General features: G+C 49.9%; 42 non-coding genes across 42 annotated transcripts; all 42 read right to left on the reverse strand.

The window, feature by feature from the left end:
- Nucleotides 1-468: 468 nt before the first annotated feature.
- On the reverse strand, nucleotides 469-541 carry Trnaf-gaa (transfer RNA phenylalanine (anticodon GAA)). The gene has a single exon. It is a non-coding gene; the product is annotated as a tRNA-Phe (tRNA).
- Nucleotides 542-1,152: 611 nt separating this feature from the next.
- Nucleotides 1,153-1,234, reverse strand: Trnas-uga (transfer RNA serine (anticodon UGA)). Its single transcript has one exon. It is a non-coding gene; the product is annotated as a tRNA-Ser (tRNA).
- Nucleotides 1,235-1,928: 694 nt separating this feature from the next.
- Nucleotides 1,929-2,010, reverse strand: Trnas-cga (transfer RNA serine (anticodon CGA)). The gene has a single exon. It is a non-coding gene; the product is annotated as a tRNA-Ser (tRNA).
- A 138-nt stretch (nucleotides 2,011-2,148) lies between these two features.
- On the reverse strand, nucleotides 2,149-2,221 carry Trnak-uuu (transfer RNA lysine (anticodon UUU)). Its single transcript has one exon. It is a non-coding gene; the product is annotated as a tRNA-Lys (tRNA).
- A 539-nt stretch (nucleotides 2,222-2,760) lies between these two features.
- Trnaf-gaa (transfer RNA phenylalanine (anticodon GAA)) lies at nucleotides 2,761-2,833 on the reverse strand. Its single transcript has one exon. It is a non-coding gene; the product is annotated as a tRNA-Phe (tRNA).
- A 611-nt stretch (nucleotides 2,834-3,444) lies between these two features.
- Trnas-uga (transfer RNA serine (anticodon UGA)) lies at nucleotides 3,445-3,526 on the reverse strand. The gene has a single exon. It is a non-coding gene; the product is annotated as a tRNA-Ser (tRNA).
- A 694-nt stretch (nucleotides 3,527-4,220) lies between these two features.
- Trnas-cga (transfer RNA serine (anticodon CGA)) lies at nucleotides 4,221-4,302 on the reverse strand. Its single transcript has one exon. It is a non-coding gene; the product is annotated as a tRNA-Ser (tRNA).
- Nucleotides 4,303-4,440: 138 nt separating this feature from the next.
- Trnak-uuu (transfer RNA lysine (anticodon UUU)) lies at nucleotides 4,441-4,513 on the reverse strand. Its single transcript has one exon. It is a non-coding gene; the product is annotated as a tRNA-Lys (tRNA).
- Nucleotides 4,514-5,052: 539 nt separating this feature from the next.
- Trnaf-gaa (transfer RNA phenylalanine (anticodon GAA)) lies at nucleotides 5,053-5,125 on the reverse strand. Its single transcript has one exon. It is a non-coding gene; the product is annotated as a tRNA-Phe (tRNA).
- A 611-nt stretch (nucleotides 5,126-5,736) lies between these two features.
- Trnas-uga (transfer RNA serine (anticodon UGA)) lies at nucleotides 5,737-5,818 on the reverse strand. The gene has a single exon. It is a non-coding gene; the product is annotated as a tRNA-Ser (tRNA).
- Nucleotides 5,819-6,512: 694 nt separating this feature from the next.
- Nucleotides 6,513-6,594, reverse strand: Trnas-cga (transfer RNA serine (anticodon CGA)). Its single transcript has one exon. It is a non-coding gene; the product is annotated as a tRNA-Ser (tRNA).
- A 138-nt stretch (nucleotides 6,595-6,732) lies between these two features.
- Nucleotides 6,733-6,805, reverse strand: Trnak-uuu (transfer RNA lysine (anticodon UUU)). The gene has a single exon. It is a non-coding gene; the product is annotated as a tRNA-Lys (tRNA).
- Nucleotides 6,806-7,344: 539 nt separating this feature from the next.
- On the reverse strand, nucleotides 7,345-7,417 carry Trnaf-gaa (transfer RNA phenylalanine (anticodon GAA)). Its single transcript has one exon. It is a non-coding gene; the product is annotated as a tRNA-Phe (tRNA).
- A 611-nt stretch (nucleotides 7,418-8,028) lies between these two features.
- On the reverse strand, nucleotides 8,029-8,110 carry Trnas-uga (transfer RNA serine (anticodon UGA)). Its single transcript has one exon. It is a non-coding gene; the product is annotated as a tRNA-Ser (tRNA).
- Nucleotides 8,111-8,804: 694 nt separating this feature from the next.
- On the reverse strand, nucleotides 8,805-8,886 carry Trnas-cga (transfer RNA serine (anticodon CGA)). The gene has a single exon. It is a non-coding gene; the product is annotated as a tRNA-Ser (tRNA).
- A 138-nt stretch (nucleotides 8,887-9,024) lies between these two features.
- Nucleotides 9,025-9,097, reverse strand: Trnak-uuu (transfer RNA lysine (anticodon UUU)). The gene has a single exon. It is a non-coding gene; the product is annotated as a tRNA-Lys (tRNA).
- A 539-nt stretch (nucleotides 9,098-9,636) lies between these two features.
- On the reverse strand, nucleotides 9,637-9,709 carry Trnaf-gaa (transfer RNA phenylalanine (anticodon GAA)). Its single transcript has one exon. It is a non-coding gene; the product is annotated as a tRNA-Phe (tRNA).
- A 611-nt stretch (nucleotides 9,710-10,320) lies between these two features.
- Trnas-uga (transfer RNA serine (anticodon UGA)) lies at nucleotides 10,321-10,402 on the reverse strand. Its single transcript has one exon. It is a non-coding gene; the product is annotated as a tRNA-Ser (tRNA).
- Nucleotides 10,403-11,096: 694 nt separating this feature from the next.
- Nucleotides 11,097-11,178, reverse strand: Trnas-cga (transfer RNA serine (anticodon CGA)). The gene has a single exon. It is a non-coding gene; the product is annotated as a tRNA-Ser (tRNA).
- Nucleotides 11,179-11,316: 138 nt separating this feature from the next.
- Nucleotides 11,317-11,389, reverse strand: Trnak-uuu (transfer RNA lysine (anticodon UUU)). The gene has a single exon. It is a non-coding gene; the product is annotated as a tRNA-Lys (tRNA).
- A 539-nt stretch (nucleotides 11,390-11,928) lies between these two features.
- Nucleotides 11,929-12,001, reverse strand: Trnaf-gaa (transfer RNA phenylalanine (anticodon GAA)). Its single transcript has one exon. It is a non-coding gene; the product is annotated as a tRNA-Phe (tRNA).
- A 611-nt stretch (nucleotides 12,002-12,612) lies between these two features.
- On the reverse strand, nucleotides 12,613-12,694 carry Trnas-uga (transfer RNA serine (anticodon UGA)). Its single transcript has one exon. It is a non-coding gene; the product is annotated as a tRNA-Ser (tRNA).
- Nucleotides 12,695-13,388: 694 nt separating this feature from the next.
- Nucleotides 13,389-13,470, reverse strand: Trnas-cga (transfer RNA serine (anticodon CGA)). The gene has a single exon. It is a non-coding gene; the product is annotated as a tRNA-Ser (tRNA).
- Nucleotides 13,471-13,608: 138 nt separating this feature from the next.
- On the reverse strand, nucleotides 13,609-13,681 carry Trnak-uuu (transfer RNA lysine (anticodon UUU)). Its single transcript has one exon. It is a non-coding gene; the product is annotated as a tRNA-Lys (tRNA).
- A 539-nt stretch (nucleotides 13,682-14,220) lies between these two features.
- Trnaf-gaa (transfer RNA phenylalanine (anticodon GAA)) lies at nucleotides 14,221-14,293 on the reverse strand. Its single transcript has one exon. It is a non-coding gene; the product is annotated as a tRNA-Phe (tRNA).
- Nucleotides 14,294-14,904: 611 nt separating this feature from the next.
- Trnas-uga (transfer RNA serine (anticodon UGA)) lies at nucleotides 14,905-14,986 on the reverse strand. Its single transcript has one exon. It is a non-coding gene; the product is annotated as a tRNA-Ser (tRNA).
- A 694-nt stretch (nucleotides 14,987-15,680) lies between these two features.
- Trnas-cga (transfer RNA serine (anticodon CGA)) lies at nucleotides 15,681-15,762 on the reverse strand. The gene has a single exon. It is a non-coding gene; the product is annotated as a tRNA-Ser (tRNA).
- Nucleotides 15,763-15,900: 138 nt separating this feature from the next.
- On the reverse strand, nucleotides 15,901-15,973 carry Trnak-uuu (transfer RNA lysine (anticodon UUU)). Its single transcript has one exon. It is a non-coding gene; the product is annotated as a tRNA-Lys (tRNA).
- Nucleotides 15,974-16,512: 539 nt separating this feature from the next.
- Nucleotides 16,513-16,585, reverse strand: Trnaf-gaa (transfer RNA phenylalanine (anticodon GAA)). Its single transcript has one exon. It is a non-coding gene; the product is annotated as a tRNA-Phe (tRNA).
- Nucleotides 16,586-17,196: 611 nt separating this feature from the next.
- Nucleotides 17,197-17,278, reverse strand: Trnas-uga (transfer RNA serine (anticodon UGA)). Its single transcript has one exon. It is a non-coding gene; the product is annotated as a tRNA-Ser (tRNA).
- A 694-nt stretch (nucleotides 17,279-17,972) lies between these two features.
- Nucleotides 17,973-18,054, reverse strand: Trnas-cga (transfer RNA serine (anticodon CGA)). The gene has a single exon. It is a non-coding gene; the product is annotated as a tRNA-Ser (tRNA).
- A 138-nt stretch (nucleotides 18,055-18,192) lies between these two features.
- Nucleotides 18,193-18,265, reverse strand: Trnak-uuu (transfer RNA lysine (anticodon UUU)). The gene has a single exon. It is a non-coding gene; the product is annotated as a tRNA-Lys (tRNA).
- A 539-nt stretch (nucleotides 18,266-18,804) lies between these two features.
- On the reverse strand, nucleotides 18,805-18,877 carry Trnaf-gaa (transfer RNA phenylalanine (anticodon GAA)). Its single transcript has one exon. It is a non-coding gene; the product is annotated as a tRNA-Phe (tRNA).
- A 611-nt stretch (nucleotides 18,878-19,488) lies between these two features.
- On the reverse strand, nucleotides 19,489-19,570 carry Trnas-uga (transfer RNA serine (anticodon UGA)). Its single transcript has one exon. It is a non-coding gene; the product is annotated as a tRNA-Ser (tRNA).
- Nucleotides 19,571-20,264: 694 nt separating this feature from the next.
- Nucleotides 20,265-20,346, reverse strand: Trnas-cga (transfer RNA serine (anticodon CGA)). Its single transcript has one exon. It is a non-coding gene; the product is annotated as a tRNA-Ser (tRNA).
- Nucleotides 20,347-20,484: 138 nt separating this feature from the next.
- Trnak-uuu (transfer RNA lysine (anticodon UUU)) lies at nucleotides 20,485-20,557 on the reverse strand. Its single transcript has one exon. It is a non-coding gene; the product is annotated as a tRNA-Lys (tRNA).
- Nucleotides 20,558-21,096: 539 nt separating this feature from the next.
- Nucleotides 21,097-21,169, reverse strand: Trnaf-gaa (transfer RNA phenylalanine (anticodon GAA)). The gene has a single exon. It is a non-coding gene; the product is annotated as a tRNA-Phe (tRNA).
- An 862-nt stretch (nucleotides 21,170-22,031) lies between these two features.
- Nucleotides 22,032-22,113, reverse strand: Trnas-uga (transfer RNA serine (anticodon UGA)). Its single transcript has one exon. It is a non-coding gene; the product is annotated as a tRNA-Ser (tRNA).
- Nucleotides 22,114-22,783: 670 nt separating this feature from the next.
- On the reverse strand, nucleotides 22,784-22,865 carry Trnas-cga (transfer RNA serine (anticodon CGA)). Its single transcript has one exon. It is a non-coding gene; the product is annotated as a tRNA-Ser (tRNA).
- A 138-nt stretch (nucleotides 22,866-23,003) lies between these two features.
- On the reverse strand, nucleotides 23,004-23,076 carry Trnak-uuu (transfer RNA lysine (anticodon UUU)). Its single transcript has one exon. It is a non-coding gene; the product is annotated as a tRNA-Lys (tRNA).
- Nucleotides 23,077-23,615: 539 nt separating this feature from the next.
- Nucleotides 23,616-23,688, reverse strand: Trnaf-gaa (transfer RNA phenylalanine (anticodon GAA)). Its single transcript has one exon. It is a non-coding gene; the product is annotated as a tRNA-Phe (tRNA).
- A 611-nt stretch (nucleotides 23,689-24,299) lies between these two features.
- Nucleotides 24,300-24,381, reverse strand: Trnas-uga (transfer RNA serine (anticodon UGA)). The gene has a single exon. It is a non-coding gene; the product is annotated as a tRNA-Ser (tRNA).
- Nucleotides 24,382-24,739: the final 358 nt, after the last annotated feature.

Below are 24,739 nucleotides of genomic sequence, written 5' to 3' on the forward strand. Positions count from 1 at the left end.
CGCTGCATGGGGCCGTTACTAATAAAACGTCGCCTAAATGCTGTCTACAAACTTATCGCGCTAAGCTCGTAACACACTATCGAAGACTGCTGGCACACGATGCAACAACAAATTGCACCAGTTGTTACGTCTCATACGTTGGAGCAGAGAATTTACGTGTTTTGTCGACAATCACTGGGCAATTGGAAAATTCACAAGCATTTCGAATGCAATGTTTTCCACGTTTTCGCTCATTTCACGGTTCCGTTGGAGACGTTCTTCACCTCCGGACACAGAAAAAGGAATGCAGTCGGTAGGATATTTTTAATTCTTTTGCTTCTAAGGGAGTTAGTTGTCTAGTGAGTTCCTCTTATGGCATGCACTAGGCAACCACAACAGCTACAGGAGAGGGTCATTTTTGTTGCCAGCGGTAGTTGCATTATCACAAACGCAGGGTAATTCCGTTGGCGTCGCATCAAAACGAATACCTGCCGAAACCCGGGATCGAACCAGGGACCTTTAGATCTTCAGTCTAACGCTCTCCCAACTGAGCTATTTCGGCCGACGTTGAAAGTTGACATTTGCATGTGTTCGTTAACCTCTGCCTCGTTGCCAATTTCACAGTCACCTTCGTCTGATAAGACACAGGGACGCTGAAAGGCGAGCAGCCGATGCAGTGAAGTTCCACACACATTTCTTCTGCTTCCGTCATCGTAACAAGCAAACATGTCGACTCGATTCGTGTAATATTGACTTCGCTGACTTGACGTGACGCCACGCTGACGCTAGAAAACCCGTGCTATATCGAAGCCAGGGGCAACTCGTGTGCAGAGAACGAGACACAAGAAGGAGTGAGCCTCTCCACCATATGAGAGGCAGTATCTAGCAGATACACACGGTAAAACATTCAACTTGCGATAGCTCATAAATTGCTACAGGTCATCGTCTGCAAGCTGAAATGGACACATCTGCACTGCCCAGTGAGGCACCACTTGTACTAACACCTGGTGGACGGCTGTGAGACGAGGAGATGAGCTGCGGCTTCTGGGCGCGACTGTAACGCTGCGCCCTGGATCAAATAACACTGCACATTGCTGCTGACCCACGTGTTTAGTAGTGACGCAACTGCTAGGATGCAGCTGAACGTCCGCCTTTTGAGAGCGAGAAAATTTGCGCAGTCGGCAGGACTCGAACCTACGCTCCCAGAGGGAATCTGATTTCAAGTCAGACGCCTTAACCACTCGGCCACGACTGCCGGTGGCGGAAGCGACTCCCGACAAGTGAAACAGCCATCTTTAGAAGCAATCTGATGGCAGAAGACGGCGTGGCCTCGCTCTTTCCTGTAGGGTTTCCATTAGCCGTTAAGAAAGTGTATTAATTTCGCCTAGACAGGGACTTGAACCCAGGACCCTTTTGTTGAAAACCTAACGCTCTACCGACTCAGCTATGCGGGCCCACGCACGAGCATTATCGTACAGCTGCGTGGAGTGCGAGCGATTCGCATGTCGTAATTACTGGCTTATGGCTCCAATGGCGACTTCACCGACTTCCCACTGACGCACCGCTGACGCTAGTTTTCTGTCGTCTTAAAACGATGGACATACCTCCAAGCAGCTGCGAGATCTTAAGAAAAGAAACGCTGCACCACTGCTTTTGCCGCACTCGAATGATTGAAATTGCGATTCTTAAAAGAAAATGAAATGTTCGCTCTGTCCAACACTTTCGAGCACATCTGTGTACTCACGATATGAGCGACGGCTTTCTGCAGTCCCAGCGTCAGCGCGAGGTGAACCGATAGCCACAGTAAGCAGCGGTCGTCGCGAAAACTCAGTATTCTTAAAACGGAAATTTTCGTCTTGTTGAGAAAGGCGTCACTGGTTTGCACCCGCATTCGCCCAAGCATGTCACATGTGTGCGAAAATGTTTGCTCCTCTTTACGCAAAACCGCACGCAGCCGGTAGGATTCGAACCTACGCTCCCAGGGGGAATCTGATTTCGAGTCAGACGCCTTAACCACTCGGCCACGACTGCCGGTAGCGCGGTGCTCTCCCGACACATGCAACTGCTAACGTTTCAAGCACTGTGGTGTCAGGGAACGGCGTAGCTGCATTATTTTCCGTAGCGTTTCCACCGCTACCAGACGAATCGCTACCACAGTATTAAAATTTCCGCCCGGACAGGGACTTGAACCCTGGACCCTTAGGTTAAAAGCCTAATGCTCTACCGACTGAGCTATCCGGGCTCACACGAGCCTGCAAAACCTCACACGATGCACAACTATACATTGACTCATGTCCTTTACTGTTGTGCAATCGCTGCATGGGGCCGTTACTAATAAAACGTCGCCTAAATGCTGTCTACAAACTTATCGCGCTAAGCTCGTAACACACTATCGAAGACTGCTGGCACACGATGCAACAACAAATTGCACCAGTTGTTACGTCTCATACGTTGGAGCAGAGAATTTACGTGTTTTGTCGACAATCACTGGGCAATTGGAAAATTCACAAGCATTTCGAATGCAATGTTTTCCACGTTTTCGCTCATTTCACGGTTCCGTTGGAGACGTTCTTCACCTCCGGACACAGAAAAAGGAATGCAGTCGGTAGGATATTTTTAATTCTTTTGCTTCTAAGGGAGTTAGTTGTCTAGTGAGTTCCTCTTATGGCATGCACTAGGCAACCACAACAGCTACAGGAGAGGGTCATTTTTGTTGCCAGCGGTAGTTGCATTATCACAAACGCAGGGTAATTCCGTTGGCGTCGCATCAAAACGAATACCTGCCGAAACCCGGGATCGAACCAGGGACCTTTAGATCTTCAGTCTAACGCTCTCCCAACTGAGCTATTTCGGCCGACGTTGAAAGTTGACATTTGCATGTGTTCGTTAACCTCTGCCTCGTTGCCAATTTCACAGTCACCTTCGTCTGATAAGACACAGGGACGCTGAAAGGCGAGCAGCCGATGCAGTGAAGTTCCACACACATTTCTTCTGCTTCCGTCATCGTAACAAGCAAACATGTCGACTCGATTCGTGTAATATTGACTTCGCTGACTTGACGTGACGCCACGCTGACGCTAGAAAACCCGTGCTATATCGAAGCCAGGGGCAACTCGTGTGCAGAGAACGAGACACAAGAAGGAGTGAGCCTCTCCACCATATGAGAGGCAGTATCTAGCAGATACACACGGTAAAACATTCAACTTGCGATAGCTCATAAATTGCTACAGGTCATCGTCTGCAAGCTGAAATGGACACATCTGCACTGCCCAGTGAGGCACCACTTGTACTAACACCTGGTGGACGGCTGTGAGACGAGGAGATGAGCTGCGGCTTCTGGGCGCGACTGTAACGCTGCGCCCTGGATCAAATAACACTGCACATTGCTGCTGACCCACGTGTTTAGTAGTGACGCAACTGCTAGGATGCAGCTGAACGTCCGCCTTTTGAGAGCGAGAAAATTTGCGCAGTCGGCAGGACTCGAACCTACGCTCCCAGAGGGAATCTGATTTCAAGTCAGACGCCTTAACCACTCGGCCACGACTGCCGGTGGCGGAAGCGACTCCCGACAAGTGAAACAGCCATCTTTAGAAGCAATCTGATGGCAGAAGACGGCGTGGCCTCGCTCTTTCCTGTAGGGTTTCCATTAGCCGTTAAGAAAGTGTATTAATTTCGCCTAGACAGGGACTTGAACCCAGGACCCTTTTGTTGAAAACCTAACGCTCTACCGACTCAGCTATGCGGGCCCACGCACGAGCATTATCGTACAGCTGCGTGGTGTGCGAGCGATTCGCATGTCGTAATTACTGGCTTATGGCTCCAATGGCGACTTCACCGACTTCCCACTGACGCACCGCTGACGCTAGTTTTCTGTCGTCTTAAAACGATGGACATACCTCCAAGCAGCTGCGAGATCTTAAGAAAAGAAACGCTGCACCACTGCTTTTGCCGCACTCGAATGATTGAAATTGCGATTCTTAAAAGAAAATGAAATGTTCGCTCTGTCCAACACTTTCGAGCACATCTGTGTACTCACGATATGAGCGACGGCTTTCTGCAGTCCCAGCGTCAGCGCGAGGTGAACCGATAGCCACAGTAAGCAGCGGTCGTCGCGAAAACTCAGTATTCTTAAAACGGAAATTTTCGTCTTGTTGAGAAAGGCGTCACTGGTTTGCACCCGCATTCGCCCAAGCATGTCACATGTGTGCGAAAATGTTTGCTCCTCTTTACGCAAAACCGCACGCAGCCGGTAGGATTCGAACCTACGCTCCCAGGGGGAATCTGATTTCGAGTCAGACGCCTTAACCACTCGGCCACGACTGCCGGTAGCGCGGTGCTCTCCCGACACATGCAACTGCTACCGTTTCAAGCACTGTGGTGTCAGGGAACGGCGTAGCTGCATTATTTTCCGTAGCGTTTCCACCGCTACCAGACGAATCGCTACCACAGTATTAAAATTTCCGCCCGGACAGGGACTTGAACCCTGGACCCTTAGGTTAAAAGCCTAATGCTCTACCGACTGAGCTATCCGGGCTCACACGAGCCTGCAAAACCTCACACGATGCACAACTATACATTGACTCATGTCCTTTACTGTTGTGCAATCGCTGCATGGGGCCGTTACTAATAAAACGTCGCCTAAATGCTGTCTACAAACTTATCGCGCTAAGCTCGTAACACACTATCGAAGACTGCTGGCACACGATGCAACAACAAATTGCACCAGTTGTTACGTCTCATACGTTGGAGCAGAGAATTTACGTGTTTTGTCGACAATCACTGGGCAATTGGAAAATTCACAAGCATTTCGAATGCAATGTTTTCCACGTTTTCGCTCATTTCACGGTTCCGTTGGAGACGTTCTTCACCTCCGGACACAGAAAAAGGAATGCAGTCGGTAGGATATTTTTAATTCTTTTGCTTCTAAGGGAGTTAGTTGTCTAGTGAGTTCCTCTTATGGCATGCACTAGGCAACCACAACAGCTACAGGAGAGGGTCATTTTTGTTGCCAGCGGTAGTTGCATTATCACAAACGCAGGGTAATTCCGTTGGCGTCGCATCAAAACGAATACCTGCCGAAACCCGGGATCGAACCAGGGACCTTTAGATCTTCAGTCTAACGCTCTCCCAACTGAGCTATTTCGGCCGACGTTGAAAGTTGACATTTGCATGTGTTCGTTAACCTCTGCCTCGTTGCCAATTTCACAGTCACCTTCGTCTGATAAGACACAGGGACGCTGAAAGGCGAGCAGCCGATGCAGTGAAGTTCCACACACATTTCTTCTGCTTCCGTCATCGTAACAAGCAAACATGTCGACTCGATTCGTGTAATATTGACTTCGCTGACTTGACGTGACGCCACGCTGACGCTAGAAAACCCGTGCTATATCGAAGCCAGGGGCAACTCGTGTGCAGAGAACGAGACACAAGAAGGAGTGAGCCTCTCCACCATATGAGAGGCAGTATCTAGCAGATACACACGGTAAAACATTCAACTTGCGATAGCTCATAAATTGCTACAGGTCATCGTCTGCAAGCTGAAATGGACACATCTGCACTGCCCAGTGAGGCACCACTTGTACTAACACCTGGTGGACGGCTGTGAGACGAGGAGATGAGCTGCGGCTTCTGGGCGCGACTGTAACGCTGCGCCCTGGATCAAATAACACTGCACATTGCTGCTGACCCACGTGTTTAGTAGTGACGCAACTGCTAGGATGCAGCTGAACGTCCGCCTTTTGAGAGCGAGAAAATTTGCGCAGTCGGCAGGACTCGAACCTACGCTCCCAGAGGGAATCTGATTTCAAGTCAGACGCCTTAACCACTCGGCCACGACTGCCGGTGGCGGAAGCGACTCCCGACAAGTGAAACAGCCATCTTTAGAAGCAATCTGATGGCAGAAGACGGCGTGGCCTCGCTCTTTCCTGTAGGGTTTCCATTAGCCGTTAAGAAAGTGTATTAATTTCGCCTAGACAGGGACTTGAACCCAGGACCCTTTTGTTGAAAACCTAACGCTCTACCGACTCAGCTATGCGGGCCCACGCACGAGCATTATCGTACAGCTGCGTGGTGTGCGAGCGATTCGCATGTCGTAATTACTGGCTTATGGCTCCAATGGCGACTTCACCGACTTCCCACTGACGCACCGCTGACGCTAGTTTTCTGTCGTCTTAAAACGATGGACATACCTCCAAGCAGCTGCGAGATCTTAAGAAAAGAAACGCTGCACCACTGCTTTTGCCGCACTCGAATGATTGAAATTGCGATTCTTAAAAGAAAATGAAATGTTCGCTCTGTCCAACACTTTCGAGCACATCTGTGTACTCACGATATGAGCGACGGCTTTCTGCAGTCCCAGCGTCAGCGCGAGGTGAACCGATAGCCACAGTAAGCAGCGGTCGTCGCGAAAACTCAGTATTCTTAAAACGGAAATTTTCGTCTTGTTGAGAAAGGCGTCACTGGTTTGCACCCGCATTCGCCCAAGCATGTCACATGTGTGCGAAAATGTTTGCTCCTCTTTACGCAAAACCGCACGCAGCCGGTAGGATTCGAACCTACGCTCCCAGGGGGAATCTGATTTCGAGTCAGACGCCTTAACCACTCGGCCACGACTGCCGGTAGCGCGGTGCTCTCCCGACACATGCAACTGCTACCGTTTCAAGCACTGTGGTGTCAGGGAACGGCGTAGCTGCATTATTTTCCGTAGCGTTTCCACCGCTACCAGACGAATCGCTACCACAGTATTAAAATTTCCGCCCGGACAGGGACTTGAACCCTGGACCCTTAGGTTAAAAGCCTAATGCTCTACCGACTGAGCTATCCGGGCTCACACGAGCCTGCAAAACCTCACACGATGCACAACTATACATTGACTCATGTCCTTTACTGTTGTGCAATCGCTGCATGGGGCCGTTACTAATAAAACGTCGCCTAAATGCTGTCTACAAACTTATCGCGCTAAGCTCGTAACACACTATCGAAGACTGCTGGCACACGATGCAACAACAAATTGCACCAGTTGTTACGTCTCATACGTTGGAGCAGAGAATTTACGTGTTTTGTCGACAATCACTGGGCAATTGGAAAATTCACAAGCATTTCGAATGCAATGTTTTCCACGTTTTCGCTCATTTCACGGTTCCGTTGGAGACGTTCTTCACCTCCGGACACAGAAAAAGGAATGCAGTCGGTAGGATATTTTTAATTCTTTTGCTTCTAAGGGAGTTAGTTGTCTAGTGAGTTCCTCTTATGGCATGCACTAGGCAACCACAACAGCTACAGGAGAGGGTCATTTTTGTTGCCAGCGGTAGTTGCATTATCACAAACGCAGGGTAATTCCGTTGGCGTCGCATCAAAACGAATACCTGCCGAAACCCGGGATCGAACCAGGGACCTTTAGATCTTCAGTCTAACGCTCTCCCAACTGAGCTATTTCGGCCGACGTTGAAAGTTGACATTTGCATGTGTTCGTTAACCTCTGCCTCGTTGCCAATTTCACAGTCACCTTCGTCTGATAAGACACAGGGACGCTGAAAGGCGAGCAGCCGATGCAGTGAAGTTCCACACACATTTCTTCTGCTTCCGTCATCGTAACAAGCAAACATGTCGACTCGATTCGTGTAATATTGACTTCGCTGACTTGACGTGACGCCACGCTGACGCTAGAAAACCCGTGCTATATCGAAGCCAGGGGCAACTCGTGTGCAGAGAACGAGACACAAGAAGGAGTGAGCCTCTCCACCATATGAGAGGCAGTATCTAGCAGATACACACGGTAAAACATTCAACTTGCGATAGCTCATAAATTGCTACAGGTCATCGTCTGCAAGCTGAAATGGACACATCTGCACTGCCCAGTGAGGCACCACTTGTACTAACACCTGGTGGACGGCTGTGAGACGAGGAGATGAGCTGCGGCTTCTGGGCGCGACTGTAACGCTGCGCCCTGGATCAAATAACACTGCACATTGCTGCTGACCCACGTGTTTAGTAGTGACGCAACTGCTAGGATGCAGCTGAACGTCCGCCTTTTGAGAGCGAGAAAATTTGCGCAGTCGGCAGGACTCGAACCTACGCTCCCAGAGGGAATCTGATTTCAAGTCAGACGCCTTAACCACTCGGCCACGACTGCCGGTGGCGGAAGCGACTCCCGACAAGTGAAACAGCCATCTTTAGAAGCAATCTGATGGCAGAAGACGGCGTGGCCTCGCTCTTTCCTGTAGGGTTTCCATTAGCCGTTAAGAAAGTGTATTAATTTCGCCTAGACAGGGACTTGAACCCAGGACCCTTTTGTTGAAAACCTAACGCTCTACCGACTCAGCTATGCGGGCCCACGCACGAGCATTATCGTACAGCTGCGTGGTGTGCGAGCGATTCGCATGTCGTAATTACTGGCTTATGGCTCCAATGGCGACTTCACCGACTTCCCACTGACGCACCGCTGACGCTAGTTTTCTGTCGTCTTAAAACGATGGACATACCTCCAAGCAGCTGCGAGATCTTAAGAAAAGAAACGCTGCACCACTGCTTTTGCCGCACTCGAATGATTGAAATTGCGATTCTTAAAAGAAAATGAAATGTTCGCTCTGTCCAACACTTTCGAGCACATCTGTGTACTCACGATATGAGCGACGGCTTTCTGCAGTCCCAGCGTCAGCGCGAGGTGAACCGATAGCCACAGTAAGCAGCGGTCGTCGCGAAAACTCAGTATTCTTAAAACGGAAATTTTCGTCTTGTTGAGAAAGGCGTCACTGGTTTGCACCCGCATTCGCCCAAGCATGTCACATGTGTGCGAAAATGTTTGCTCCTCTTTACGCAAAACCGCACGCAGCCGGTAGGATTCGAACCTACGCTCCCAGGGGGAATCTGATTTCGAGTCAGACGCCTTAACCACTCGGCCACGACTGCCGGTAGCGCGGTGCTCTCCCGACACATGCAACTGCTAACGTTTCAAGCACTGTGGTGTCAGGGAACGGCGTAGCTGCATTATTTTCCGTAGCGTTTCCACCGCTACCAGACGAATCGCTACCACAGTATTAAAATTTCCGCCCGGACAGGGACTTGAACCCTGGACCCTTAGGTTAAAAGCCTAATGCTCTACCGACTGAGCTATCCGGGCTCACACGAGCCTGCAAAACCTCACACGATGCACAACTATACATTGACTCATGTCCTTTACTGTTGTGCAATCGCTGCATGGGGCCGTTACTAATAAAACGTCGCCTAAATGCTGTCTACAAACTTATCGCGCTAAGCTCGTAACACACTATCGAAGACTGCTGGCACACGATGCAACAACAAATTGCACCAGTTGTTACGTCTCATACGTTGGAGCAGAGAATTTACGTGTTTTGTCGACAATCACTGGGCAATTGGAAAATTCACAAGCATTTCGAATGCAATGTTTTCCACGTTTTCGCTCATTTCACGGTTCCGTTGGAGACGTTCTTCACCTCCGGACACAGAAAAAGGAATGCAGTCGGTAGGATATTTTTAATTCTTTTGCTTCTAAGGGAGTTAGTTGTCTAGTGAGTTCCTCTTATGGCATGCACTAGGCAACCACAACAGCTACAGGAGAGAGTCATTTTTGTTGCCAGCGGTAGTTGCATTATCACAAACGCAGGGTAATTCCGTTGGCGTCGCATCAAAACGAATACCTGCCGAAACCCGGGATCGAACCAGGGACCTTTAGATCTTCAGTCTAACGCTCTCCCAACTGAGCTATTTCGGCCGACGTTGAAAGTTGACATTTGCATGTGTTCGTTAACCTCTGCCTCGTTGCCAATTTCACAGTCACCTTCGTCTGATAAGACACAGGGACGCTGAAAGGCGAGCAGCCGATGCAGTGAAGTTCCACACACATTTCTTCTGCTTCCGTCATCGTAACAAGCAAACATGTCGACTCGATTCGTGTAATATTGACTTCGCTGACTTGACGTGACGCCACGCTGACGCTAGAAAACCCGTGCTATATCGAAGCCAGGGGCAACTCGTGTGCAGAGAACGAGACACAAGAAGGAGTGAGCCTCTCCACCATATGAGAGGCAGTATCTAGCAGATACACACGGTAAAACATTCAACTTGCGATAGCTCATAAATTGCTACAGGTCATCGTCTGCAAGCTGAAATGGACACATCTGCACTGCCCAGTGAGGCACCACTTGTACTAACACCTGGTGGACGGCTGTGAGACGAGGAGATGAGCTGCGGCTTCTGGGCGCGACTGTAACGCTGCGCCCTGGATCAAATAACACTGCACATTGCTGCTGACCCACGTGTTTAGTAGTGACGCAACTGCTAGGATGCAGCTGAACGTCCGCCTTTTGAGAGCGAGAAAATTTGCGCAGTCGGCAGGACTCGAACCTACGCTCCCAGAGGGAATCTGATTTCAAGTCAGACGCCTTAACCACTCGGCCACGACTGCCGGTGGCGGAAGCGACTCCCGACAAGTGAAACAGCCATCTTTAGAAGCAATCTGATGGCAGAAGACGGCGTGGCCTCGCTCTTTCCTGTAGGGTTTCCATTAGCCGTTAAGAAAGTGTATTAATTTCGCCTAGACAGGGACTTGAACCCAGGACCCTTTTGTTGAAAACCTAACGCTCTACCGACTCAGCTATGCGGGCCCACGCACGAGCATTATCGTACAGCTGCGTGGTGTGCGAGCGATTCGCATGTCGTAATTACTGGCTTATGGCTCCAATGGCGACTTCACCGACTTCCCACTGACGCACCGCTGACGCTAGTTTTCTGTCGTCTTAAAACGATGGACATACCTCCAAGCAGCTGCGAGATCTTAAGAAAAGAAACGCTGCACCACTGCTTTTGCCGCACTCGAATGATTGAAATTGCGATTCTTAAAAGAAAATGAAATGTTCGCTCTGTCCAACACTTTCGAGCACATCTGTGTACTCACGATATGAGCGACGGCTTTCTGCAGTCCCAGCGTCAGCGCGAGGTGAACCGATAGCCACAGTAAGCAGCGGTCGTCGCGAAAACTCAGTATTCTTAAAACGGAAATTTTCGTCTTGTTGAGAAAGGCGTCACTGGTTTGCACCCGCATTCGCCCAAGCATGTCACATGTGTGCGAAAATGTTTGCTCCTCTTTACGCAAAACCGCACGCAGCCGGTAGGATTCGAACCTACGCTCCCAGGGGGAATCTGATTTCGAGTCAGACGCCTTAACCACTCGGCCACGACTGCCGGTAGCGCGGTGCTCTCCCGACACATGCAACTGCTACCGTTTCAAGCACTGTGGTGTCAGGGAACGGCGTAGCTGCATTATTTTCCGTAGCGTTTCCACCGCTACCAGACGAATCGCTACCACAGTATTAAAATTTCCGCCCGGACAGGGACTTGAACCCTGGACCCTTAGGTTAAAAGCCTAATGCTCTACCGACTGAGCTATCCGGGCTCACACGAGCCTGCAAAACCTCACACGATGCACAACTATACATTGACTCATGTCCTTTACTGTTGTGCAATCGCTGCATGGGGCCGTTACTAATAAAACGTCGCCTAAATGCTGTCTACAAACTTATCGCGCTAAGCTCGTAACACACTATCGAAGACTGCTGGCACACGATGCAACAACAAATTGCACCAGTTGTTACGTCTCATACGTTGGAGCAGAGAATTTACGTGTTTTGTCGACAATCACTGGGCAATTGGAAAATTCACAAGCATTTCGAATGCAATGTTTTCCACGTTTTCGCTCATTTCACGGTTCCGTTGGAGACGTTCTTCACCTCCGGACACAGAAAAAGGAATGCAGTCGGTAGGATATTTTTAATTCTTTTGCTTCTAAGGGAGTTAGTTGTCTAGTGAGTTCCTCTTATGGCATGCACTAGGCAACCACAACAGCTACAGGAGAGAGTCATTTTTGTTGCCAGCGGTAGTTGCATTATCACAAACGCAGGGTAATTCCGTTGGCGTCGCATCAAAACGAATACCTGCCGAAACCCGGGATCGAACCAAGGACCTTTAGATCTTCAGTCTAACGCTCTCCCAACTGAGCTATTTCGGCCGACGTTGAAAGTTGACATTTGCATGTGTTCGTTAACCTCTGCCTCGTTGCCAATTTCACAGTCACCTTCGTCTGATAAGACACAGGGACGCTGAAAGGCGAGCAGCCGATGCAGTGAAGTTCCACACACATTTCTTCTGCTTCCGTCATCGTAACAAGCAAACATGTCGACTCGATTCGTGTAATATTGACTTCGCTGACTTGACGTGACGCCACGCTGACGCTAGAAAACCCGTGCTATATCGAAGCCAGGGGCAACTCGTGTGCAGAGAACGAGACACAAGAAGGAGTGAGCCTCTCCACCATATGAGAGGCAGTATCTAGCAGATACACACGGTAAAACATTCAACTTGCGATAGCTCATAAATTGCTACAGGTCATCGTCTGCAAGCTGAAATGGACACATCTGCACTGCCCAGTGAGGCACCACTTGTACTAACACCTGGTGGACGGCTGTGAGACGAGGAGATGAGCTGCGGCTTCTGGGCGCGACTGTAACGCTGCGCCCTGGATCAAATAACACTGCACATTGCTGCTGACCCACGTGTTTAGTAGTGACGCAACTGCTAGGATGCAGCTGAACGTCCGCCTTTTGAGAGCGAGAAAATTTGCGCAGTCGGCAGGACTCGAACCTACGCTCCCAGAGGGAATCTGATTTCAAGTCAGACGCCTTAACCACTCGGCCACGACTGCCGGTGGCGGAAGCGACTCCCGACAAGTGAAACAGCCATCTTTAGAAGCAATCTGATGGCAGAAGACGGCGTGGCCTCGCTCTTTCCTGTAGGGTTTCCATTAGCCGTTAAGAAAGTGTATTAATTTCGCCTAGACAGGGACTTGAACCCAGGACCCTTTTGTTGAAAACCTAACGCTCTACCGACTCAGCTATGCGGGCCCACGCACGAGCATTATCGTACAGCTGCGTGGTGTGCGAGCGATTCGCATGTCGTAATTACTGGCTTATGGCTCCAATGGCGACTTCACCGACTTCCCACTGACGCACCGCTGACGCTAGTTTTCTGTCGTCTTAAAACGATGGACATACCTCCAAGCAGCTGCGAGATCTTAAGAAAAGAAACGCTGCACCACTGCTTTTGCCGCACTCGAATGATTGAAATTGCGATTCTTAAAAGAAAATGAAATGTTCGCTCTGTCCAACACTTTCGAGCACATCTGTGTACTCACGATATGAGCGACGGCTTTCTGCAGTCCCAGCGTCAGCGCGAGGTGAACCGATAGCCACAGTAAGCAGCGGTCGTCGCGAAAACTCAGTATTCTTAAAACGGAAATTTTCGTCTTGTTGAGAAAGGCGTCACTGGTTTGCACCCGCATTCGCCCAAGCATGTCACATGTGTGCGAAAATGTTTGCTCCTCTTTACGCAAAACCGCACGCAGCCGGTAGGATTCGAACCTACGCTCCCAGGGGGAATCTGATTTCGAGTCAGACGCCTTAACCACTCGGCCACGACTGCCGGTAGCGCGGTGCTCTCCCGACACATGCAACTGCTACCGTTTCAAGCACTGTGGTGTCAGGGAACGGCGTAGCTGCATTATTTTCCGTAGCGTTTCCACCGCTACCAGACGAATCGCTACCACAGTATTAAAATTTCCGCCCGGACAGGGACTTGAACCCTGGACCCTTAGGTTAAAAGCCTAATGCTCTACCGACTGAGCTACCCGGGCTCACACGAGCCTGCAAAACCTCACACGATGCACAACTATACATTGACTCATGTCCTTTACTGTTGTGCAATCGCTGCATGGGGCCGTTACTAATAAAACGTCGCCTAAATGCTGTCTACAAACTTATCGCGCTAAGCTCGTAACACACTATCGAAGACTGCTGGCACACGATGCAACAACAAATTGCACCAGTTGTTACGTCTCATACGTTGGAGCAGAGAATTTACGTGTTTTGTCGACAATCACTGGGCAATTGGAAAATTCACAAGCATTTCGAATGCAATGTTTTCCACGTTTTCGCTCATTTCACGGTTCCGTTGGAGACGTTCTTCACCTCCGGACACAGAAAAAGGAATGCAGTCGGTAGGATATTTTTAATTCTTTTGCTTCTAAGGGAGTTAGTTGTCTAGTGAGTTCCTCTTATGGCATGCACTAGGCAACCACAACAGCTACAGGAGAGAGTCATTTTTGTTGCCAGCGGTAGTTGCATTATCACAAACGCAGGGTAATTCCGTTGGCGTCGCATCAAAACGAATACCTGCCGAAACCCGGGATCGAACCAGGGACCTTTAGATCTTCAGTCTAACGCTCTCCCAACTGAGCTATTTCGGCCGACGTTGAAAGTTGACATTTGCATGTGTTCGTTAACCTCTGCCTCGTTGCCAATTTCACAGTCACCTTCGTCTGATAAGACACAGGGACGCTGAAAGGCGAGCAGCCGATGCAGTGAAGTTCCACACACATTTCTTCTGCTTCCGTCATCGTAACAAGCAAACATGTCGACTCGATTCGTGTAATATTGACTTCGCTGACTTGACGTGACGCCACGCTGACGCTAGAAAACCCGTGCTATATCGAAGCCAGGGGCAACTCGTGTGCAGAGAACGAGACACAAGAAGGAGTGAGCCTCTCCACCATATGAGAGGCAGTATCTAGCAGATACACACGGTAAAACATTCAACTTGCGATAGCTCATAAATTGCTACAGGTCATCGTCTGCAAGCTGAAATGGACACATCTGCACTGCCCAGTGAGGCACCACTTGTACTAACACCTGGTGGACGGCTGTGAGACGAGGAGATGAGCTGCGGCTTCTGGGCGCGACTGTAACGCTGCGCCCTGGATCAAATAACACTGCACATTGCTGCTGACCCACGTGTTTAGTAGTGACGCAACTGCTAGGATGCAGCTGAACGTCCGCCTTTTGAGAGCGAGAAAATTTGCGCAGTCGGCAGGACTCGAACCTACGCTCCCAGAGGGAATCTGATTTCAAGTCAGACGCCTTAACCACTCGGCCACGACTGCCGGTGGCGGAAGCGACTCCCGACAAGTGAAACAGCCATCTTTAGAAGCAATCTGATGGCAGAAGACGGCGTGGCCTCGCTCTTTCCTGTAGGGTTTCCATTAGCCGTTAAGAAAGTGTATTAATTTCGCCTAGACAGGGACTTGAACCCAGGACCCTTTTGTTGAAAACCTAACGCTCTACCGACTCAGCTATGCGGGCCCACGCACGAGCATTATCGTACAGCTGCGTGGTGTGCGAGCGATTCGCATGTCGTAATTACTGGCTTATGGCTCCAATGGCGACTTCACCGACTTCCCACTGACGCACCGCTGACGCTAGTTTTCTGTCGTCTTAAAACGATGGACATACCTCCAAGCAGCTGCGAGATCTTAAGAAAAGAAACGCTGCACCACTGCTTTTGCCGCACTCGAATGATTGAAATTGCGATTCTTAAAAGAAAATGAAATGTTTGCTCTGTCCAACACTTTCGAGCACATCTGTGTACTCACGATATGAGCGACGGCTTTCTGCAGTCCCAGCGTCAGCGCGAGGTGAACCGATAGCCACAGTAAGCAGCGGTCGTCGCGAAAACTCAGTATTCTTAAAACGGAAATTTTCGTCTTGTTGAGAAAGGCGTCACTGGTTTGCACCCGCATTCGCCCAAGCATGTCACATGTGTGCGAAAATGTTTGCTCCTCTTTACGCAAAACCGCACGCAGCCGGTAGGATTCGAACCTACGCTCCCAGGGGGAATCTGATTTCGAGTCAGACGCCTTAACCACTCGGCCACGACTGCCGGTAGCGCGGTGCTCTCCCGACACATGCAACTGCTACCGTTTCAAGCACTGTGGTGTCAGGGAACGGCGTAGCTGCATTATTTTCCGTAGCGTTTCCACCGCTACCAGACGAATCGCTACCACAGTATTAAAATTTCCGCCCGGACAGGGACTTGAACCCTGGACCCTTAGGTTAAAAGCCTAATGCTCTACCGACTGAGCTACCCGGGCTCACACGAGCCTGCAAAACCTCACACGATGCACAACTATACATTGACTCATGTCCTTTACTGTTGTGCAATCGCTGCATGGGGCCGTTACTAATAAAACGTCGCCTAAATGCTGTCTACAAACTTATCGCGCTAAGCTCGTAACACACTATCGAAGACTGCTGGCACACGATGCAACAACAAATTGCACCAGTTGTTACGTCTCATACGTTGGAGCAGAGAATTTACGTGTTTTGTCGACAATCACTGGGCAATTGGAAAATTCACAAGCATTTCGAATGCAATGTTTTCCACGTTTTCGCTCATTTCACGGTTCCGTTGGAGACGTTCTTCACCTCCGGACACAGAAAAAGGAATGCAGTCGGTAGGATATTTTTAATTCTTTTGCTTCTAAGGGAGTTAGTTGTCTAGTGAGTTCCTCTTATGGCATGCACTAGGCAACCACAACAGCTACAGGAGAGAGTCATTTTTGTTGCCAGCGGTAGTTGCATTATCACAAACGCAGGGTAATTCCGTTGGCGTCGCATCAAAACGAATACCTGCCGAAACCCGGGATCGAACCAGGGACCTTTAGATCTTCAGTCTAACGCTCTCCCAACTGAGCTATTTCGGCCGACGTTGAAAGTTGACATTTGCATGTGTTCGTTAACCTCTGCCTCGTTGCCAATTTCACAGTCACCTTCGTCTGATAAGACACAGGGACGCTGAAAGGCGAGCAGCCGATGCAGTGAAGTTCCACACACATTTCTTCTGCTTCCGTCATCGTAACAAGCAAACATGTCGACTCGATTCGTGTAATATTGACTTCGCTGACTTGACGTGACGCCACGCTGACGCTAGAAAACCCGTGCTATATCGAAGCCAGGGGCAACTCGTGTGCAGAGAACGAGACACAAGAAGGAGTGAGCCTCTCCACCATATGAGAGGCAGTATCTAGCAGATACACACGGTAAAACATTCAACTTGCGATAGCTCATAAATTGCTACAGGTCATCGTCTGCAAGCTGAAATGGACACATCTGCACTGCCCAGTGAGGCACCACTTGTACTAACACCTGGTGGACGGCTGTGAGACGAGGAGATGAGCTGCGGCTTCTGGGCGCGACTGTAACGCTGCGCCCTGGATCAAATAACACTGCACATTGCTGCTGACCCACGTGTTTAGTAGTGACGCAACTGCTAGGATGCAGGTGAACGTCCGCCTTTTGAGAGCGAGAAAATTTGCGCAGTCGGCAGGACTCGAACCTACGCTCCCAGAGGGAATCTGATTTCAAGTCAGACGCCTTAACCACTCGGCCACGACTGCCGGTGGCGGAAGCGACTCCCGACAAGTGAAACAGCCATCTTTAGAAGCAATCTGATGGCAGAAGACGGCGTGGCCTCGCTCTTTCCTGTAGGGTTTCCATTAGCCGTTAAGAAAGTGTATTAATTTCGCCTAGACAGGGACTTGAACCCAGGACCCTTTTGTTGAAAACCTAACGCTCTACCGACTCAGCTATGCGGGCCCACGCACGAGCATTATCGTACAGCTGCGTGGTGTGCGAGCGATTCGCATGTCGTAATTACTGGCTTATGGCTCCAATGGCGACTTCACCGACTTCCCACTGACGCACCGCTGACGCTAGTTTTCTGTCGTCTTAAAACGATGGACATACCTCCAAGCAGCTGCGAGATCTTAAGAAAAGAAACGCTGCACCACTGCTTTTGCCGCACTCGAATGATTGAAATTGCGATTCTTAAAAGAAAATGAAATGTTCGCTCTGTCCAACACTTTCGAGCACATCTGTGTACTCACGATATGAGCGACGGCTTTCTGCAGTCCCAGCGTCAGCGCGAGGTGAACCGATAGCCACAGTAAGCAGCGGTCGTCGCGAAAACTCAGTATTCTTAAAACGGAAATTTTCGTCTTGTTGAGAAAGGCGTCACTGGTTTGCACCCGCATTCGCCCAAGCATGTCACATGTGTGCGAAAATGTTTGCTCCTCTTTACGCAAAACCGCACGCAGCCGGTAGGATTCGAACCTACGCTCCCAGGGGGAATCTGATTTCGAGTCAGACGCCTTAACCACTCGGCCACGACTGCCGGTAGCGCGGTGCTCTCCCGACACATGCAACTGCTACCGTTTCAAGCACTGTGGTGTCAGGGAACGGCGTAGCTGCATTATTTTCCGTAGCGTTTCCACCGCTACCAGACGAATCGCTACCACAGTATTAAAATTTCCGCCCGGACAGGGACTTGAACCCTGGACCCTTAGGTTAAAAGCCTAATGCTCTACCGACTGAGCTATCCGGGCTCACACGAGCCTGCAAAACCTCACACGATGCACAACTATACATTGACTCATGTCCTTTACTGTTGTGCAATCGCTGCATGGGGCCGTTACTAATAAAACGTCGCCTAAATGCTGTCTACAAACTTATCGCGCTAAGCTCGTAACACACTATCGAAGACTGCTGGCACACGATGCAACAACAAATTGCACCAGTTGTTACGTCTCATACGTTGGAGCAGAGAATTTACGTGTTTTGTCGACAATCACTGGGCAATTGGAAAATTCACAAGCATTTCGAATGCAATGTTTTCCACGTTTTCGCTCATTTCACGGTTCCGTTGGAGACGTTCTTCACCTCCGGACACAGAAAAAGGAATGCAGTCGGTAGGATATTTTTAATTCTTTTGCTTCTAAGGGAGTTAGTTGTCTAGTGAGTTCCTCTTATGGCATGCACTAGGCAACCACAACAGCTACAGGAGAGAGTCATTTTTGTTGCCAGCGGTAGTTGCATTATCACAAACGCAGGGTAATTCCGTTGGCGTCGCATCAAAACGAATACCTGCCGAAACCCGGGATCGAACCAGGGACCTTTAGATCTTCAGTCTAACGCTCTCCCAACTGAGCTATTTCGGCCGACGTTGAAAGTTGACATTTGCATGTGTTCGTTAACCTCTGCCTCGTTGCCAATTTCACAGTCACCTTCGTCTGATAAGACACAGGGACGCTGAAAGGCGAGCAGCCGATGCAGTGAAGTTCCACACACATTTCTTCTGCTTCCGTCATCGTAACAAGCAAACATGTCGACTCGATTCGTGTAATATTGACTTCGCTGACTTGACGTGACGCCACGCTGACGCTAGAAAACCCGTGCTATATCGAAGCCAGGGGCAACTCGTGTGCAGAGAACGAGACACAAGAAGGAGTGAGCCTCTCCACCATATGAGAGGCAGTATCTAGCAGATACACACGGTAAAACATTCAACTTGCGATAGCTCATAAATTGCTACAGGTCATCGTCTGCAAGCTGAAATGGACACATCTGCACTGCCCAGTGAGGCACCACTTGTACTAACACCTGGTGGACGGCTGTGAGACGAGGAGATGAGCTGCGGCTTCTGGGCGCGACTGTAACGCTGCGCCCTGGATCAAATAACACTGCACATTGCTGCTGACCCACGTGTTTAGTAGTGACGCAACTGCTAGGATGCAGCTGAACGTCCGCCTTTTGAGAGCGAGAAAATTTGCGCAGTCGGCAGGACTCGAACCTACGCTCCCAGAGGGAATCTGATTTCAAGTCAGACGCCTTAACCACTCGGCCACGACTGCCGGTGGCGCAAGCGACTCCCGACAAGTGAAACAGCCATCTTTAGAAGCAATCTGATGGCAGAAGACGGCGTGGCCTCGCTCTTTCCTGTAGGGTTTCCATTAGCCGTTAAGAAAGTGTATTAATTTCGCCTAGACAGGGACTTGAACCCAGGACCCTTTTGTTGAAAACCTAACGCTCTACCGACTCAGCTATGCGGGCCCACGCACGAGCATTATCGTACAGCTGCGTGGTGTGCGAGCGATTCGCATGTCGTAATTACTGGCTTATGGCTCCAATGGCGACTTCACCGACTTCCCACTGACGCACCGCTGACGCTAGTTTTCTGTCGTCTTAAAACGATGGACATACCTCCAAGCAGCTGCGAGATCTTAAGAAAAGAAACGCTGCACCACTGCTTTTGCCGCACTCGAATGATTGAAATTGCGATTCTTAAAAGAAAATGAAATGTTCGCTCTGTCCAACACTTTCGAGCACATCTGTGTACTCACGATATGAGCGACGGCTTTCTGCAGTCCCAGCGTCAGCGCGAGGTGAACCGATAGCCACAGTAAGCAGCGGTCGTCGCGAAAACTCAGTATTCTTAAAACGGAAATTTTCGTCTTGTTGAGAAAGGCGTCACTGGTTTGCACCCGCATTCGCCCAAGCATGTCACATGTGTGCGAAAATGTTTGCTCCTCTTTACGCAAAACCGCACGCAGCCGGTAGGATTCGAACCTACGCTCCCAGGGGGAATCTGATTTCGAGTCAGACGCCTTAACCACTCGGCCACGACTGCCGGTAGCGCGGTGCTCTCCCGACACATGCAACTGCTACCGTTTCAAGCACTGTGGTGTCAGGGAACGGCGTAGCTGCATTATTTTCCGTAGCGTTTCCACCGCTACCAGACGAATCGCTACCACAGTATTAAAATTTCCGCCCGGACAGGGACTTGAACCCTGGACCCTTAGGTTAAAAGCCTAATGCTCTACCGACTGAGCTATCCGGGCTCACACGAGCCTGCAAAACCTCACACGATGCACAACTATACATTGACTCATGTCCTTTACTGTTGTGCAATCGCTGCATGGGGCCGTTACTAATAAAACGTCGCCTAAATGCTGTCTACAAACTTATCGCGCTAAGCTCGTAACACACTATCGAAGACTGCTGGCACACGATGCAACAACAAATTGCACCAGTTGTTACGTCTCATACGTTGGAGCAGAGAATTTACGTGTTTTGTCGACAATCACTGGGCAATTGGAAAATTCACAAGCATTTCGAATGCAATGTTTTCCACGTTTTCGCTCATTTCACGGTTCCGTTGGAGACGTTCTTCACCTCCGGACACAGAAAAAGGAATGCAGTCGGTAGGATATTTTTAATTCTTTTGCTTCTAAGGGAGTTAGTTGTCTAGTGAGTTCCTCTTATGGCATGCACTAGGCAACCACAACAGCTACAGGAGAGAGTCATTTTTGTTGCCAGCGGTAGTTGCATTATCACAAACGCAGGGTAATTCCGTTGGCGTCGCATCAAAACGAATACCTGCCGAAACCCGGGATCGAACCAGGGACCTTTAGATCTTCAGTCTAACGCTCTCCCAACTGAGCTATTTCGGCCGACGTTGAAAGTTGACATTTGCATGTGTTCGTTAACCTCTGCCTCGTTGCCAATTTCACAGTCACCTTCGTCTGATAAGATTGGTTGGTTGGTTGGTTTGGGGAAGGAGACCAGACAGCGTGGTCATCGGTCTCATCGGATTAGGGAAGGATGGGGAAGGAAGTCGGCCGTGCCCTTTCAGAGGAACCATCCCGGCATTTGCCTGGAGTGATTTAGGGAAATCACGGAAAACCTAAATCAGGATGGCCGGACGCGGGATTGAACCGTCATCCTTCCGAATGCGAGTCCAGTGTCTAACCACTGCGCCACCTCGCTCGGTCGTCTGATAAGACACAGGGACGCTGAAAGGCGAGCAGCCGATGCAGTGAAGTTCCACACACATTTCTTCTGCTTCCGTCATCGTAACAAGCAAACATGTCGACTCGATTCGTGTAATATTGACTTCGCTGACTTGACGTGACGCCACGCTGACGCTAGAAAACCCGTGCTATATCGAAGCCAGGGGCAACTCGTGTGCAGAGAACGAGACACAAGAAGGAGTGAGCCTCTCCACCATATGAGAGGCAGTATCTAGCAGATACACACGGTAAAACATTCAACTTGCGATAGCTCATAAATTGCTACAGGTCATCGTCTGCAAGCTGAAATGGACACATCTGCACTGCCCAGTGAGGCACCACTTGTACTAACACCTGGTGGACGGCTGTGAGACGAGGAGATGAGCTGCGGCTTCTGGGCGCGACTGTAACGCTGCGCCCTGGATCAAATAACACTGCACATTGCTGCTGACCCACGTGTTTAGTAGTGACGCAACTGCTAGGATGCAGCTGAACGTCCGCCTTTTGAGAGCGAGAAAATTTGCGCAGTCGGCAGGACTCGAACCTACGCTCCCAGAGGGAATCTGATTTCAAGTCAGACGCCTTAACCACTCGGCCACGACTGCCGGTGGCGGAAGCGACTCCCGACAAGTGAAACAGCCATCTTTAGAAGCAATCTGATGGCAAAAGACGGCGTGGCCTCGCTCTTTCCTGTAGGGTTTCCATTAGCCGTTAAGAAAGTGTATTAATTTCGCCTAGACAGGGACTTGAACCCAGGACCCTTTGGTTGAAAACCTAACGCTCTACCGACTCAGCTATGCGGGCCCACGCACGAGCATTATCGTACAGCTGCGTGGTGTGCGAGCGATTCGCATGTCGTAATTACTGACCGACTTCCCACTGACGCACCGCTGACGCTAGTTTTCTGTCGTCTTAAAACGATGGACATACCTCCAAGCAGCTGCGAGATCTTAAGAAAAGAAACGCTGCACCACTGCTTTTGCCGCACTCGAATGATTGAAATTGCGATTCTTAAAAGAAAATGAAATGTTCGCTCTGTCCAACACTTTCGAGCACATCTGTGTACTCACGATATGAGCGACGGCTTTCTGCAGTCCCAGCGTCAGCGCGAGGTGAACCGATAGCCACAGTAAGCAGCGGTCGTCGCGAAAACTCAGTATTCTTAAAACGGAAATTTTCGTCTTGTTGAGAAAGGCGTCACTGGTTTGCACCCGCATTCGCCCAAGCATGTCACATGTGTGCGAAAATGTTTGCTCCTCTTTACGCAAAACCGCACGCAGCCGGTAGGATTCGAACCTACGCTCCCAGGGGGAATCTGATTTCGAGTCAGACGCCTTAACCACTCGGCCACGACTGCCGGTAGCGCGGTGCTCTCCCGACACATGCAACTGCTACCGTTTCAAGCACTGTGGTGTCAGGGAACGGCGTAGCTGCATTATTTTCCGTAGCGTTTCCACCGCTACCAGACGAATCGCTACCACAGTATTAAAATTTCCGCCCGGACAGGGACTTGAACCCTGGACCCTTAGGTTAAAAGCCTAATGCTCTACCGACTGAGCTATTCGGGCTCACACGAGTCTGCAAAACCTCACACGATGCACAACTATACATTGACTCATGTCCTTTACTGTTGTGCAATCGCTGCATGGGGCCGTTACTAATAAAACGTCGCCTAAATGCTGTCTACAAACTTATCGCGCTAAGCTCGTAACACACTATCGAAGACTGCTGGCACACGATGCAACAACAAATTGCACCAGTTGTTACGTCTCATACGTTGGAGCAGAGAATTTACGTGTTTTGTCGACAATCACTGGGCAATTGGAAAATTCACAAGCATTTCGAATGCAATGTTTTCCACGTTTTCGCTCATTTCACGGTTCCGTTGGAGACGTTCTTCACCTCCGGACACAGAAAAAGGAATGCAGTCGGTAGGATATTTTTAATTCTTTTGCTTCTAAGGGAGTTAGTTGTCTAGTGAGTTCCTCTTATGGCATGCACTAGGCAACCACAACAGCTACAGGAGAGAGTCATTTTTGTTGCCAGCGGTAGTTGCATTATCACAAACGCAGGGTAATTCCGTTGGCGTCGCATCAAAACGAATACCTGCCGAAACCCGGGATCGAACCAGGGACCTTTAGATCTTCAGTCTAACGCTCTCCCAACTGAGCTATTTCGGCCGACGTTGAAAGTTGACATTTGCATGTGTTCGTTAACCTCTGCCTCGTTGCCAATTTCACAGTCACCTTCGTCTGATAAGACACAGGGACGCTGAAAGGCGAGCAGCCGATGCAGTGAAGTTCCACACACATTTCTTCTGCTTCCGTCATCGTAACAAGCAAACATGTCGACTCGATTCGTGTAATATTGACTTCGCTGACTTGACGTGACGCCACGCTGACGCTAGAAAACCCGTGCTATATCGAAGCCAGGGGCAACTCGTGTGCAGAGAACGAGACACAAGAAGGAGTGAGCCTCTCCACCATATGAGAGGCAGTATCTAGCAGATACACACGGTAAAACATTCAACTTGCGATAGCTCATAAATTGCTACAGGTCATCGTCTGCAAGCTGAAATGGACACATCTGCACTGCCCAGTGAGGCACCACTTGTACTAACACCTGGTGGACGGCTGTGAGACGAGGAGATGAGCTGCGGCTTCTGGGCGCGACTGTAACGCTGCGCCCTGGATCAAATAACACTGCACATTGCTGCTGACCCACGTGTTTAGTAGTGACGCAACTGCTAGGATGCAGCTGAACGTCCGCCTTTTGAGAGCGAGAAAATTTGCGCAGTCGGCAGGACTCGAACCTACGCTCCCAGAGGGAATCTGATTTCAAGTCAGACGCCTTAACCACTCGGCCACGACTGCCGGTGGCGGAAGCGACTCCCGACAAGTGAAACAGCCATCTTTAGAAGCAATCTGATGGCAGAAGACGGCGTGGCCTCGCTCTTTCCTGTAGGGTTTCCATTAGCCGTTAAGAAAGTGTATTAATTTCGCCTAGACAGGGACTTGAACCCAGGACCCTTTGGTTGAAAACCTAACGCTCTACCGACTCAGCTATGTGGGCCCACGCACGAGCATTATCGTACAGCTGCGTGGTGTGCGAGCGATTCGCATGTCGTAATTACTGACCGACTTCCCACTGACGCACCGCTGACGCTAGTTTTCTGTCGTCTTAAAACGATGGACATACCTCCAAGCAGCTGCGAGATCTTAAGAAAAGAAA

The sequence above is a fragment of the Schistocerca cancellata genome, chromosome 3, assembly GCF_023864275.1.
Source record: "Schistocerca cancellata isolate TAMUIC-IGC-003103 chromosome 3, iqSchCanc2.1, whole genome shotgun sequence".
NCBI classification, from domain to species: domain Eukaryota; kingdom Metazoa; phylum Arthropoda; class Insecta; order Orthoptera; family Acrididae; genus Schistocerca; species Schistocerca cancellata.